The 16,808-nt window shown below is 35.4% G+C and overlaps 1 long non-coding RNA gene across 1 annotated transcript in view; it reads right to left on the bottom strand.

Moving 5' to 3' along the window:
• LOC129637952 (uncharacterized) overlaps window positions 1-16,808 on the bottom strand; it is a 478,487-nt gene that overhangs the window by 21,768 nt on the left and 439,911 nt on the right. The window contains exon 5 of the long non-coding RNA XR_008707641.1: window positions 6,808-6,853. This is a non-coding gene — a long non-coding RNA (uncharacterized LOC129637952). The remainder of the gene's footprint in view (window positions 1-6,807; window positions 6,854-16,808) is intronic.

Genomic DNA, 16,808 nt, shown 5'->3' with positions numbered 1-16,808 from the left:
AGTCCAAAAAAGAAGAAAGATACAAACATCTTAGATTTAGTAGTCATACATGTTACTCTCTTTCTCTTTATTGTGTGTTAGTCATCCAGTAGTGCCCGACTCCTTAAGGCCCCATGAAGTGTAGCCCACCAGGCTTCTCTGTCCATGGGATTTCCCAGGCAAGAATACTGGAGTAGGTTGCCATTTCCTTCTCCAGGGGATCTTCCTGATCCAGAGATCGAACATTGCAGATGTCCTGCATTGCAGGCAGATTCTTTAGGGTAATTTTTAAGCACCTGATTTAGGAAGAAATAAAAAGTACCATCTGAGCCACCAGGGAAGTCATCCTCTTCATCGCTCATTCATTAATAAAATGTGAGATCAAGATCTAAATTTACGTTGAAAAAATTTCTGGTGATTCAAGAAATTTTAATGTCCTTTTTTCTCATAACCCTTTATGTTTTTTAATAGTCATTGAATTGTTAGTTTATTTTGTTATTGTTACTAGCATTTTTCTTTATCTTTCAATGCTGATTTCCCTTGAACAAACAAAAACATTTAGCTAAATTGATAAAACTACTGCAAAACAGGTATCTTACCTTATTTTGGCCTGATGCCAACAATGTTGCAAATTATTTTCAAAATCAAGACACAGGTAATCCTCTCAATCATATTCTACAAAAGCATCATATTTTTTGCACCTTTAATGTCTTATAACTCTACCATAACTAATGGAGCTTCTATTCTCGGAAATTGAATGGGGAAGGCATTCCTGTAGAGTGTACCATTTCCAGACAATGTTCTCTTAATTTTTTAATGCAACTATTATCATGATTTATAATTGCACTGAAGGTTCTCTGTAATCTTTTTCAGGATATGTTCATTGTTATTAGTGAAATCCTTAACTCCTTAGAAGGGATGTTTCGTAAGCCTATTTTATAACACTTAACTGAAAAAGGATGCAAACCTTACTTTTTTATGGATCAGGTTAACACCTGCACATTTTGCAGGTCCTTAGAGATCCAAGTAACTCTAATTTACAGGGGTGTTGAATTTGAGGGTAATTTTTAAGCACTTGATTTGGAAAAAATAAAAGGTACCTATTGTTTTATTAATATGTGTCAAATTACTAAACTGTTTTCTATATTAGAGAATCTGCAAGTTAAAATCTATGATGTGATTTAAAGACATTGGTAAACAGTTGTTTCTTTCTTTTATAATCCTAATTTGATGAAACTTTCTGCTAACTAATGAATTCTAACTGTGGAGAACATATCAAAATGTGTTTCTATAACCGTTGCACTGGCTTGACTCAACAGTGCCTAGTTTGGAAGAAAGCAGAGGTACTTTAGCAACATGAAAAATGTGTTCAAACTGGATTAGAATGCCAGTATTACAATTTTTTAAAATAGAGAATTCAAGAGAAGGAAAGTCCCTGTTGGACTATGTCAGTAGGGTCTATTACCCAAGGTACTGGAGGGAACTCGCTATAAATACGTTTCAGTCTTATAGCAGGAACCTGAAGCATGGTGGAGAAGCAGGGCTCCAGCATATGAATTATACATGCCTCTTGACAGTGTATCAACACAATAATGGCAAGATAGAATTTCAATAAATTATCTTCTGCCTTTCCAAATTTCTCAAAAGCAAATTTCAGTTATGGCTAAGTTTTGAACATAATTTCTAATTTATCTGAAAAGTTATGGAGGAAAGACAAATCTAGTGCTAAGAAATGCATTTAGCAAGCAAAATTAAATATGATTTTGAAATTAAATGTTTATTTAATTATCCTTTTAATGTATTAGACACTGGAGGTAAAACTTGAAAAAACTTGAGTAGGAATTAGTATCTGTCACTCTTATCAATATTTAGTCAGTGTATACAAAACAAATTCAAAAATAAAGTGGAAGTCAACAATTAGGAGGGGGAATGGCTATTGAATGACTTCTAGAATAATCTGAAGAAAATGCAAAAGGATCAAATCAAATAGCTGCTTTTGGGCACAGAATTATCAGAATTTTGGACCAACTCAATTATACGATTTTAAATCCAGAATGTGAGTGTTACCCATATAATAATAGAAAATAAAAAAGAAGGGAAAATGAATCCAGGTGAACCAAACTATTACATCAATTATTAAGGAGTCTCTCAGACACAAGTTTATATATATTCTATTGCAAGAGTATAAGAATAGGGAAGAAAAGTTCTTGCAAGGGGCTTCATGTTAGAAGAATACCAGCCATTTTTATATTTGGAAGCAATTTCTAATTTTACCAGAAATCAACAATGTATTCATTCTAGCTAAGTATAAAACGGCAGCACACTGCTTGTGCCCACATCCTAACAAAAAGCCATTTTGTCCAAGTAAAACTCTATAGGAGATGAAAAATTATCTTAGGATGAAAGAAGAGAAAAATATGAGAACATGTCAGCAAATTTTGTTTTATGTTTAAATAGAATGAGCATTAATCATGGATTCTGAAAAGAAAGAAAAAAGTTAGTAGGAAGAAACAGAAGAGAGAGGAAATAAAATAATATCAACATAAGCCATACTTTAACATCCTAATGTTTTGTTGCCCTCTCAACATTTTTATGAGATCTGTAGGTTTAAAGAATGTCCTTACCTTAAGTTGCTAAGTTAGGAAGCATTTAACTATTATTTATACTAACTAGATATTTTATAAAAGTAGTGTTAAATTCAGATGTTGGATTAAACCATCAGGAAACACATATTCCAGTAAAACATTAACCACATGTCTTTAGACAATAGCAAACTTTGGGGTTTACCACATTAATTTCAACTGTAAAAAAAGTCCTTTAAAAACCTCTTCCTCTTCTGTAGACTCTAAAGTTTCTGAATTGAGATTGCATATGCTCTTAGCGTTTACTCTAGGTTAATTACATGTGGTGGCCACGTCTCATTTTGGCATTCCATGCTACACTATTCATACTATACTACTTAATTTATAATCTGGCTAGATCACTCCATTGTATAACAGTCAACTGGAACATATTTTACTATCTTAGTTCCTAGAAAACCACTGTGTAGAATGAAATGGACTTAAACTGGCATTTCTCACATTATTTTAGGTTTCAAAAGACAGAGGCCAGTTGCTTTTAGCTAAATCAGACAAACGGTCTTGCCAAAATTTGTCAATACCAAATTCCTGGGCTACAATACACATGGATATCATCATATATTAAGGCTATCTCCATTGCTGGTAAAAATGAACATATTTTTTAGTGATTCACAGTTAAGAAATCCCAATCACTGCTGCAAAAACAGAACAGAATATTCTATCTTCAAAACGTCACAAGCTAAGATATTTAGGTCTAGCATTCAACCCACTCCAGTGTTCTTGCCTGGAGAATCCCAGGGATGGCGGAGCCTGGTGGGCTGCATTCTATGGGGTCGCATAGAGTAGGACATGACTGAAGTGACTTAGCAGTAGCATTCATTTTTGTAGATCCTCAGGTTTTAAACTTTCTCTTCCATAACATTTCTTTAGTAACTATGTCTTCTTCAAATGTCTCATGATTTTCCTCTCAACAAACATCCCAGAGAGAAGAGATAGACAACATGTGGTTTCCTGTAGGTGGTCATGCCCTGTCTGAATTTCTTAGAAATTGAGTTTTTCCCTCTGTGGGTCCCTTTATGACAATGGTCTTTGCAATAGATAATCAACACAAATACTGGTGGCATAGGAAAGGTAAGCCATGGTGTTTTATTTGATGCGATAAGAGAATAAAGTACATATATCATATTAAAAGATGCTTCCAGCACTCATCATTGAATGAGTTCATTTTGCTGGAGGAAAACAAATACCCAAGATGATGACAAATATAACAAGCTTGATAACTATTTGGAAATAGAAGACAGAACTCTGAGAGCTCCAGGGCTGATGGCAAGAGGAAGGAAGAACTGCTGTAAATGGGTCCAGAGAAAAGTGTGTGTGTGTCCTCTGAAATAACAGAAGGCAGATAAGAGAACAAAATGGAGAGAAGAGAGGAACAGACAGAGAAGGCAGTCGACAATGCAAAACCCTACAGCCAGGGCATCAAGAGAGATGACTCACCTTAGGGCACCAAGGAATATTTTACATAACTTTAAAGTCTAATTAAAAAAATACATTTTTGTTAGGTGGGGATGGTATGATAACTGCTGTATTATTAAACAAAAAAACTCTGCTGTAGTCATAGCATGCCTGTATGAACGAGCTGACTTGTGGATATTCATAAAAAAATATGAGTTTCATGTCTGCATGGACATGGTAAGGAATAGAAGCTATATGAAGATACAGCATGAAAACCTTGATCTCATTAGGGATTTGCAGAAATCTCCTTGAGAACTTTGGTATATCACAGAATGTGGAATTGCAGTTGGGGATGTACCAATTTTTCCTGGAATGCATGGAACAGCTTGCATCTGAAAGAGGTCCAGCTGATGTCTGAACTCTGCACAATTCTTAATTGCAAAGGTTCAGGTAAAGTCAGTGAGTACAACAATGCAAGCAGGAGACACTAGAGAGATTGGAAACAATGGAAACTTAGGATCTCCTGGCATTTCCAAAGAGAAACACTTTTCCTTAGTTTCACATCATTTTGGCCATATGTGGATGGCCACTCAGTGTCACTTAGAGTAACCACATTTTTTCCATGAGAAGATTCAAATTAAATATTTAGCTAAAATATCTTCATTAAAATATCTGTGATATGTTTCCAAGCCCTGATATAAAGAGCTGAACTTTTATTGTTATAAAATTAATTAAAATGGTATATAAGTTTGTTCTTTTTCCGCTAATAAAAAACACAAATCCAAAACATTTAATTCGCCCCTCCTTAACATAGGACTCACATTTAATAGCCCAAGAGTGAATTCCAGACACCACACCCACATTTCAGGAAGCAGTATGAAGGCACTGTGGACAGTGTCAGAGAGAGTGAGATATTCTCTGAATTGTCAAAAGAAACTTTCTTCCTCACGAAGGACAAAGACATGAAGCAGCTGTCTCTTGGGGAAGGTTTCTATAAGGCCACCTGAAATTCCAAATATGTACCAGTGACTCTTGAATATTCACTGGAAGGACTGATGCTGAAACTGAAGCTCCGATACTTTGACTACTTGATGCAAAGAACTGACTCCTTGGAAAAGACCCTGATGCTGGGAAAGATGGAGGGCAGGAGGAGAAGGGGTTGGCGAGGATGAGATAGTTGGGTGGCATCACTGACTCAATGGACATGAGTTTGAGCAACTCCAGGAGATAGTGAAGGTCAGGGAAGCCTGGCATGCTGCAGTCCATGAGATGGCAAAGAGTTGGTCTACTCTTAGTGACTCAACAACAACCACCAGGGGCCTAGACTCAGTCATGTGGTCACATTTGCTATTAAGGAACTTTGGAAATATAGTCCTCTTCCAATTTCTTATTTGCCCATCTAAAATATTTACTTTGGAAGAAGAATACAATAAAAGCTTGGGATGTTCAGTCTCAAAGGATGACTATAATACTCCCCCTCCCCATCCATGAAAAATTCTCACTATAATGAAAGTAATCCACTAGACAAAGTGTTGTTAATTTTACTCTCTAATGAACGTGCTGGTAACATGCTACAAAATGAAGTTCAAAACCGTTTCAAGACATGTGGAGCTCTTTCCAAAAGAACTGTTTTGAATCATTGATGTTTAAGATATATTTCAAAATTAGAGAAAAATTGAATAACCCATGTTACAGATACCCACATCCCCAGCAGCTAGACTTAACAGATATTAACACATTTCCATCTAAGTTCTCTCTTTCTTGAAACAAATTTTTAGGGAAAATTCCAACATGCAAAGGACTATGTGGAAATGAACTGTTTGAAGATGAATGAAGGCTCAGAAAGGCTCAGAAACGTGCACCCTTTCTTTGTGCCACTCTCTATACACCAAATCTCCAATGTTCTACTGAGTATTAAGCTGGCAAGATCGCAGGAGGCATTGATAATAAAAAACAAACAAGTGCTATTTCTGAGTCTACTAGAATTAAGACTTCTACTACACAAACTGGAAAAATGAATCTGCATGATGACATTATTTATTCTGACTTTCTTATTCCTTTGCATTCAGAGTGACTTTCTGAAAAGAAGAAATTCATTTAGGAAATTTTTTTAGTTAAAAAAAATGCAACTTTGGCCTCAATTCCCTCTATTTGAAGATGATCCTGTATGTCTATCTATTATGCACAGTGAGATGAAGTATACCATATAAGTCATCTGTAAGAATACTATGGCTTTTGATTTTACACAACTGGTTATAAAATAAATGTTTTATACTTTCATAAAAGCAAATGCATTTAAATTTCAAAGAAAAGAAAAATTAAATGATGCTAAAACATAAAAACACAATTATATGATGATCAACTTTAGTCTATGACCATTTGCCCCTGAACTTGAATATGAGACACACTGAGATACCTAGTAGATATTGCCCTGAGATTTTAAGCACTGACTTTGCCATACTAAATTAAAAGGAAGAAAATAATACATGGAATAATGAGACTCACAATTCTAAAAGAGGAATTCATCTAGAGTTTTTCTTGCCACTTTGGCCGTGATCCACTTAACAATATGGAACAGTAAGGTGGTTGGCATGCGGAAAACACGAGTCTCAAAATGTCAGGGACAAGTGGTATATTTCTGTGTAGCACAGCTATAGCAAGCATTTTATTTCCCCCTGAAAGACTCAATTTGTCTAATTTATCTGAGACATGAACCCCAGAGAGTTCCTGAACAAGTTTTATACAATGTATTCTGCACACTTCAAAAGTAAGAAATAAATATGATATGACTTACCCTGACCTCCTTTCCAGTAATTCCTGACTTCACTCAGTCCTCATTTCTAAAGAAAGAAAAAGCCAGAAGCACTTATTGTTAGTGTACCTACCAGTTATATAATTTAATCCAGAATACAATTCTTCAAAAATTAACTACTGAATAGCAGGTCTGTTTTCTTCTTCTTTTTCTTAATCTTTGACAAGTTGCTGAAATGGATTCTTTTAAAACCATTTTATTGAAGCATATATGAAAAGCATACATATTTAATGTACGTATATGACTTGATAAACTTGGAAATAATTATGCACTCATGAAACCATCATGACAATCTATGCCATAAGTATATCCACCACATCCAGAAGTTTCCTCTGAAAAATGATTTAATGTTTGCTATCACTACCATAGCACTTAACTGTTATAGACCAAACGGGTCACTATACATCTGTTCAACAACCTAGTCTGTTCCCTTTTCCTTCAGAATCCATCAGTTTTTAGATTTTGAGTTAAATACAGCTTTTAAATCTATATTTCATTTTGAAATTTAAAAATATCTTTAATTACATTGGAAAGAGAATTCACAAACAAATTTCGCCCTTTATTTACTTAGGTCAATGCCTCTCTCTGGTTTACTCACAATTCCTTAATTATTGTTTATTTCTTTAATTGTTGCATCTCTAAATATGTCTACATTAATTTGGAAGAAACAATCAGCTGGCCAAATTCAATATGATCTAAGAAAAGTGTAATACTGGGAACTTCACAAAATGAGCATTTACTTTTATCTTTCAAAATGAACAGAAAGGGGGGCGGTGGGGGGGGAGGAGAAATAGCTGAGTAAATATTCAGATCATACAGAGTTAATTTTAAGAATGTAAGCATATGGAGCTGATAAATGGATTCTGGTTATCAGCAATGCTTTAAAAATAATTAATCAGACAAAATGGTTTGATATCTACTGCAATTTGATATAATTATGAGAAATAACCAAAGATCAAGTTATGTTAAAACATGAGAGTCATCGTTTTTCTAATTACAATTTTATTTAAGTCAAAGTTGAATACCACCATGGGGCCCTGCTGCTATTAAAATAAGAAGTTATTGCTGGAAAAGACACACTAGCTCCTTAGTCATTGGGCAAAACTGACAATAAAATAGCAGCAAAATAAGAAGTTGGCACAACCACTTCCTTCTATCATGTGCTAACAGGGAAAAATAATGAAAGCTGGACCAACAACTGTACTTAAGATTAAAATGCATTTACATGAAATACATGATTCTGAGGCAATTAAGGGTTTCATTTCTAGCAGCTTGTTACCAGAGTGGTACCAACAGTCCTTCATAATTAAAGGTGTCATTTCATCCTCAGACCCTTGGTGAGGAAAGTGAGAAATCACCTCATGTTTCTTGGGAATTGCAGTTTTCTAATCATTTTGAAACAGAGGGTGACTAGCGGAGTCACCTCCCCACTCTGTAATACAAAAGCAGCCTGTCTTGGAAACAGCTTCTGAGGAACCAAACCCCCGCCCTCCACGATAATGTGTTTCATTTTGTACATCCTTCATAATCCTGGCCAGGGTTCCTTTAAGGTGACTTGCCTCTTAACTTTTCAAAAGATGTGTTGTTTTACATTAACACCAGAAGCTCTATACATCAAGGGAAAAGAAAAAAAAAAAAAACCTTCAAGTGATGGGGCTTCAAACGAATTTCTAATCTTTACAGTCCTTCAATACTTATATTTTAAGAACGGAGACATAATTTATTTCCAATGAAACTGAATTGCTTAGCTCTCTGCTAATAGGATCCTCAGGGCAAAAAAAATATTGCAAGGGTGGCATCATATAAAAGCAGAAAGTGTCATAATTTTTTGAAATTTAAGCTAGAAACAATAAATTAATAAGTATGTTTGCCAAGATTATTGTATGTCTATGATAAATTGTTCTCATTTAGTAAAGGGGACAATGAACTTGAGTGGCCCAGAGGGTTGTTAACAGACTGCTTGTATTGGCCTAAGAAGCATTGGTGAGCATTCTTATTTTATTAAGGCAGTCAAACAGCTATTTGCAGATATAATATGATTCTTTTACCCTTAGTCCTTATGTTTTTCTCTTCCTAGACTCAATTTGATTGGTTGCCAAATGACCATTGTAGGGACCTTTCTGTCTTTGCCACAAAACGCTAAAATTCCCGTCTACTGCAAATACTTTTTTGAGTCCAATCATGAAGATTTAGTTTTTCATCAGGTCACATAATCAAAGGAGTGCTTAAATACCTTAAACTATCATTGTGGAGGAACAGAGCGGCTTTCTACAAAAGAATCATCACTAAAGCAAGGGAGGTCCATCTGCCTAATTAGCCAGAGAAGAAGACTGCCTTTGGTAAGCGTAATACTAAAACTGGTTTTGGTTTTTCAAAGTGTGCTATCCCATCATCTTCCCTTGAAAATAATGAAAGGGAAGCCACAGTACCAGAGGGCTAAAGTGGATGACATGCGGGAAAGGCTCGGGCAAGCACTGTGCTTCCTCCTGTGAAAAGCATCACCATTTATTATCCCTCATTAAAATTTCATTTTATATGGCATCTTTCAAAGGTCATTTTTTAAACTGGAATTTTGTAAGTAATGTTACTGATGGGTTAACTACTGTGGGGAAAAAAAAACACACACAAACAATTCTTCATAGATTTATTGTTTTAAGCTATTATTAAAGAGGCACCTTTAAAAAAACAAATGATTTCCCACATAGAGAACCAGAATGTTCTCCTTTCTAAGTAATTTAGTTTAGTCAGTAATTTCAGTTGGTTTTGCACAAGAAGCATCTTGGAAACTTATTAGAAGTGAATAATCTTCAGCATATAAAGGATTTAAACCTACAACTTAACTATGATAAATTTAAAACAAGACTAAGATAATAACATATTAATAGCACTAGAATTTAACACATCTTTCCTTTGCATTTACTGCAGTTAAAATCTATTTTTCTCCTAGTGAAACACTGTCCATTATAGACCATGATTTTTTCAACTTCTGTCCTTAAATTGTTGCATGTAGTTGTGAATTGTGATAAATGTTAATACTTAAGATCAGTATAAATCCTTTTTTTGGATTCCTCTGAAAAGAAAGAGGAACATTTTTATTGAGTACCCAGATTCCAGGCACTGTATATACATTTTACTATTTAATTCTGTAAGGACACATCAGAATAGACACTGAGCCCTTTTTACAATCAAGGAAACTGATGTTTACAGAGATAAGTGGCCTGCTAAAACCATGCGAGAAGACAATGGTAGGATACAAAAATTAGAATATTAATCCAAATCTTCATGAGCCCACTGGGTTTTTTCACCACCTAGGCTACTTACTAAAGAAAGTGAATCTATCTGCATTAGAAGAGAGTTCAGGAAACATTTTCAGTGAAGAGAAAAAATGGCACACATTTTCTGCTTTGTGGGGCATACAGTCTCTGTAGTGACTATTTAAAGTCATAATTGCAGCATAAAGCAGCTTCAGACAAAGTATAAAGAAATGAGCTAGTTGTATTCCAGTAAAACTTTATTTACAAAAATGGTCAGTGGGCCAGACTTGGTCAAACAATCATAGTTTGCCCTATACTAAGATATAAGCTATGTGAAGATACAAAATGTATTTTGTTTAACATTATACAACTCATTGCCTCAAAAAGTAATGAATAATTAATGATAATATAAAAATAAGGCTAGCTAATATTTACATGGAATTCATTATGTGCTAGTCATTTTTGCATGTAATAACTCATTTATTTCTCAAAGTATCCTTATAAATTAGCTACAATTTTCACCCATTTTAAGAGAAAAGGAAACTGAAGAATGAATACTTAATTTTTCATGATAATTCACAAAATAATCCTTGGCAGGATCCAAGATTCAGACTATAAAAGTACACAGTAGGAGCTCAAGAATTGATTAAATGAATAAATGAATGATTTAATCAATACAGAAAGTCAGTTCTATATATTTTAAGACAGAGTTATATATCTTAGTAGTCCATGAAATATCACTCTTCCAAATTTTCTAGGTTTATAAAGTCAAATTTAAAAGACAATAAAGAGAAGAAAAGGTAAATGAAATACAGAAGATAACATATAATAGCATTCGTATAAATGCAGAATTACAAATCACGTTAATTGCTACAAAGAACTGGATAAATGCTCTGAGAGCATGCCAGTGGGACAGAGAGGTATGGGAAGGTCTCCAAAGAAAGCATATTGAAATTAAGAGTTTCTGATGAGTAGGAATTATCTGAATGAAGAAGGAGAACAACATTTCCGGCTGATAACTAGCCATGTTTAAAAGTCCAGAAACAGAAATGATGATGAATCAGACAAAAGAGTGAATAATGCAGCTGGGAATTAGATGCTGGCAAAAATTTACAAGTTAGGGCAAGGGAAAGAGAAAATATCAAGTGTTAATGAAGTGAGGAGGTTAAAATTCAATAATAAAATTGTGGACATTTTAAGTTTGAGAAACCTAAAAGAAATTCAAGTAGAGTTGTTTAGAAGGCATTAGATCTATAAGCCAATCTCTCAAAGGAAAGATATGGGTGAGTGAGAGGAAATGGTAAATATGAGTATTTGGAAGACATTAAGTTATGGGTGTGGAATACCATCTAGGAAAAGTTTATATAGAGAGAAGAACTTTAATATTTTGGAATGTCTCAGTGGTAAAGAATCTGCCTGCCAATGCAGGAAACATGGGGTTGATCCCTGGTTTGGGAAGATATCCTGGAGAAGGAAATGGCAACCCACTTCAGTATTCTTGCCTGAAAAATCCCATGGACAGAGGAGCCTGATGGGCTACAGTCCATAGGATCACAAAAGAGTCGTACATGACTTAGTACCAAACAACAGCAGAGAGAGTACCTTGTGAAGGAGGCCGAGAAGTAGTGGTCAGAGCAGAAGGAAAACAAAACCAGGAAACTGTAGTAAGGTGAAAGCTAAGAGTGTCTTCAAGAAGGAGGTGTGGCTCCTTCTATGTTGAATGTGGTGAGATGTTAAGTAAGATGAGGACTAAGAAGTATTCTTTACATGGTCGTACTGTACAGCACAGGAAGCTATAGTCAATATCCTGGGATAAATCACAATGGAAAAGAATATGAAAAATAACATATATATATATATATATATACTGTATATATAACATGTATATATGTTTACTGTAGTCTTTTCAAATAGGAAAACAATTCAATTATACATATATAATATATATATATACATATATAATATATATACATATATATTTACATATATAGGGAGAGTATAGTTGATTTACAACTGTGTGCTAACTCCTGCTATACAGCAAAGCAATTCGTTTCTGCATATATGTAATATGCATAAATATATATGAATTATGCATAAATATATATGTATTATGCATAAATATTATATATGTATAATATGTGTGTATGTATGTATACTATATATGCATATATTATATATGTATAATTGAATTTCTTTTCTGTGAAGTGCAAATTAACACACCATTGTAAATCAACTATACTCCAATAAGATAATTTTGCTTAAAAGTGTTCTTTGGATTTCCAGTGTGGAAATCATTGATGTCTTTAACAAAGTTGTTTTGGAGTCAAGGATGCAGAAATAAGACAGGAGTAGGAAGGTAATTATGGCAATAAGGTGTAACAGCCCATAAAGACAACATTTATTTTTTTAAGAAAAGGGAAGTATGTGTGAAATCATAATAACACTAGGCTTAAGAAATCGTGGAGAGCAAGTGAATGAAACTGAGTTGGGGTTGCTATAAAACAATGAAAATCTAAAATCCAAACAACCAATGGCTTATACTAGAGAGATTCCCTGAGATGTCTTCAAGTTGGCCCCACATAATAATTTAAGTGTGGTATGGATTACACACTCTCACATTCTCCCACTATTTATGGGTGCAGTCAATTAAGCTTAGCAACATTACACAGTAGTAGCAAAGCTATTGCATTTTCCATCCTGTGGGGCTGTCAGCGTATAAAGTCATTTTCCAACTGTCAGGGCAGAGGATTCGCTCTCTGGATAGTGATTACAATCCTTTGAATGTTTATGTAGAAACTCTTCCTACCCAGAAGACACACTATTACAACAAGCACTATCAGTGAATGATACACTGCTTCTTTTTGCATTCTTAACACAAGCATAACTAAGCTACCACATAAATCAGAGAAGCATACACATTCCTTAGGAATTATTTTCTTGAATTTAAATAGCTATTGATTGGTAGGGACCAGGTCTCTACTTCTATTTTTTCTCTCTTTAAATTAATTTTTACCAAGCACTGGATTTTACTATTTATTCAATAATTCATTCAACAAAATTATAAAGTACTATTTATTAAGAACAAGAAATATCAAAATAAACAAGACATGCTCCAGCTTTCATACAATATATACTCGAGTGGCTTCTTATATATATTTATATTCTAGGGGCTTCCCTGGTGGCTCAGATTGTAAAGAATCTGCCTGATGTGGATTCAATCCCTGGGTTGGAAAAAGCCCCTGGAGAAGGAAATGGCAACCCACTCCAGTATTCTTGCCTGGAGAATCCCAGAGGAGCATAGTGGGCTACAGTCCATAGGGTCGCAAAGAGTCAGACATAACTGAGCACACACATATGTTCATTATAGCATTATTTACAATAGCCAAGACACTGAAGTAAGTGTTCATCAGAGATAAAAGATGAAGAAGATGTGATGTATATGTGCGCACACACACACACTGGAATGTTATTCAGCCGTAAAATAAAGTTTGGTATTTTTCCACTTGGGACAATGTAGATAGACCTAGAGTGTATTATCCTAAGTGAAATAAATCAAATGGAGAAGAAAAATCCTGTATGATTTGACTAGTATATGAAATCTAAAAACAAACAAATGTAACAAAAGAGACACAGATTCATTTAAACAGAGAAGGAACTGATAGTTGCCAGAGGAGCAGATGTGGGGTAGGGGATAAACTGAAGTAGGTAAGGGAGATTAAGAGGCACAAACTCAGTTTTAAAATAAATAAGTGACAGGGATGCAATGTACAGCATAAGAGATACAGTCAATAACATTTTAATAATTTCCTATGATAACAGATGGTAATTAAACTTATCATGGTGATCATTTTGTAATGTAGAAATTAAATCACTGTTACACACCTGAAGTTAATATAATATAGTAAGTTAATTGAAATTCAATTTAAAAACTCCAAAAAAAAAAAAAAAGAATTAGTAGGACATAATGACTGACTGACTGTAGGGGGAAAAGGAGATAAAACTGAAGCCTAGATACCTGGTTTGAACAACTTCCCTTCCTGTCTGATGATGTGATGTCATATTGTGAACTGCCCTGTGAAAAGGCCCATGTGGGAACCATGTGGCTTTCAGTGGATAGCCAGAGAGAAAGACAGCTTCAGTCTGACAGCCCACTAGGTACTAAATCTTGCCATCAACCATATAAACTTAGAGGCAGATCCTTCCCCAGTCAAGCCTTCGCTAAGTCTCCAGCACTGGCTGTCACCTGACTGAGCTTCTTGAGAGACACTGAATTGGAGGACCCAGCTTAGTTCGGTTCAAATTCCTGACCCAATAAAACCATGAGATAATAAATGAACAAACACATGATGGGTTTTGTTTGTTTTTTAAAAGACTGGGAATTAGGTAACAAGACCTTGGGAAAATTACTTAACTATTAGGCGTCAGATTTATAAGAATGAATCCTCTCTTGCTTGTGGCTATAAGTAAATCTATGTTAGGGGCCAGAAACATAAATCTCTACTGAGATCAAGCAGGCAACATACCAGTAAAAGAAGGCTGAGAGGCATAAGAGAAAAATAACACCATAAGTGAGTTGATAAATGGCAACTAGGTATTAAAGAGATTGGAATACCAGAACACCTTACCTGCCTCCTGAGAAACCTGTATGCAGGTCAAGAAGCAACAGTTAGAACCAGACATGGAACAGACTGGTTCAAAATTGGGAAAGGAGTGCGTCAAGGCTATATATTGTCACCCTGCTTATTTAACTTATATGCAGAGTATATTATGCAAAATGTCGGGCTGGGTGAAGCTCCCACTGGAATCAAGATTGCTAGAGAAATATCAAAAACCTCAGATATTCAGATGTTGCTGCTGCTACTGCTAAGTCACTTCAGTCATGTCCGACTCTGTGCAACCTCATAGACGGCAGCCCACCAGTCACCTCCATCTCTGGGATTCTCCAGGCAATAATACTGGAGTGGGTTGTCATTTCCTTCTCCAGTGCATGAAAGTGAAAAGTAAAAGTGAAGTCGCTCATTTGTGTCCAACTCTTTGCGACTCCATGGACTGTAGCTCACCAGGCTACTCTGTCCATGGGATTCTCCAGGCAAGATTACTGGAGTTGGTTGCCATTGCCTTCTCCAGATATGCAGATGACACCATCCTAACAGCAGAAAGTGAAGAGGAAATAAAGAGCCTCCTGATGAGGGTGAAAGAAGAGGGTGAAAAACTGGTTTAAAACTCAACATTCAAAAAACTAAAATCATGGTATCTGGTCCCATCACTTCATGGCAAATGAAGGGGAAACAATGGAAACAGTGACAGATTTTATTTTCTTTGCTTCCAAAATCACTGCAGACAGTGACTGCAGCCTTAAAATTAAAAGACTCCTTGGAAGAAAAGCTATGACAAACCTAGACAGTGTATTAAAAAGCAGAGACATCACTTTGTTGATGAAGGTGGGTATGGTCAAAGCTATGGTTTTTCCAGTAGTCATGTATGGATATGTGAGTTGGACCATAAAGAAGTTGAGAGCCAAAGAATTGATGCTTTCGAAAAGTGGTGCTAGAGAAGACTCTTGAGATTCATTTGGACAACAAGGAGATCAAACTGGTCGATCCTAAAGGAAATCAACCTTGAGTATTCATTGAAAGGACTGATGCTAAAGCTGAAGCTCCAGCTTTGCCACCAGAGGAGGAGAAAAGCCAACTCATTGGAGAAGAGCCTGATGCTGGGAAAGTTTGAGAGCAGGAAGAGGGGATGACAGAGGATGAGATGGTTGGATGTCATTGCTGACTGAATGGACATGAATTTGAGCAAACTGGGAGATGTGAAGGACAGGGGAGCCTGGCATGCTGCAGTCCATGGGGTCACAAAGAGTCAGACACAACTGAACAACAATAACAACAATGAGGTCTTGGGAGACAGAAGTGAACAGTAGGAACTATAGCAAACTTGAAACAATGAAGCACCTTAAGGAAAAAAATGAATAAAAGTGAAGAAACCTGCATTTGTGTGCATAATCATCTAATTAAATACACTATACTTTAAAGCTGTATGTGTATAAAGACAGAATAATAAAAATATAGTCAGGAGTAAGAGAGAGGAATAGACAGAGAGACAGATATTTGAGGCTGGAAGGCTAAATTTGATTAGAAGACTATTAGAATGAACTATGCTGTGATTTAGTGGCCCATATGAGAAAAGCACTATATCTGGGAGTAAAAGTAAGGAAGGTAAGGAATATAGTAGGGAGAGATCAATTAGATGGCAAGATATAAATGGTAGACTTTTATGATGGACTCCTGCCATGATGGTCTTGATCAAGGTCATATAGCTGATAATTAGTGGAATCACACATATGGCTGCCAACTAAGATATCCAATTATGACTCTGAAGAAATGGCAGAGAGTTAAAGTTGCAATGCTCTTGAATTGACCTGCTGATCTCAAGTGTCAAAAGGATAGAGCTGGCCAAGGAAGACTGGTATTGGAAGTCTGATTAAAAGAGAGGTCTTACAGTTTGGACAGACAAAATGTTATGTATTAAAATGACAGGGAGAGATAAAAAATATTGAATAAATGCAATCGATGGGGTATAGGAAGATAAGATTTTTAAAAAAAAAAGAGAGGAAGAGGTATTTATTCCCAGTCTAGGTAAGAGGATAATGTTTGAGCACCAAGACAAATTTAACTAGCAAAAAGGGTACAATCAAATCTAGGGTCATTTATTTTTGCCCTTTAAAAA

This window comes from Bubalus kerabau, chromosome 1 (assembly GCF_029407905.1).
Source record: "Bubalus kerabau isolate K-KA32 ecotype Philippines breed swamp buffalo chromosome 1, PCC_UOA_SB_1v2, whole genome shotgun sequence".
NCBI lineage: Eukaryota > Metazoa > Chordata > Mammalia > Artiodactyla > Bovidae > Bubalus > Bubalus kerabau.
Note: the sequence above shows the minus strand (reverse complement) of the source record. Positions and strands in the feature narration are given on the sequence as shown.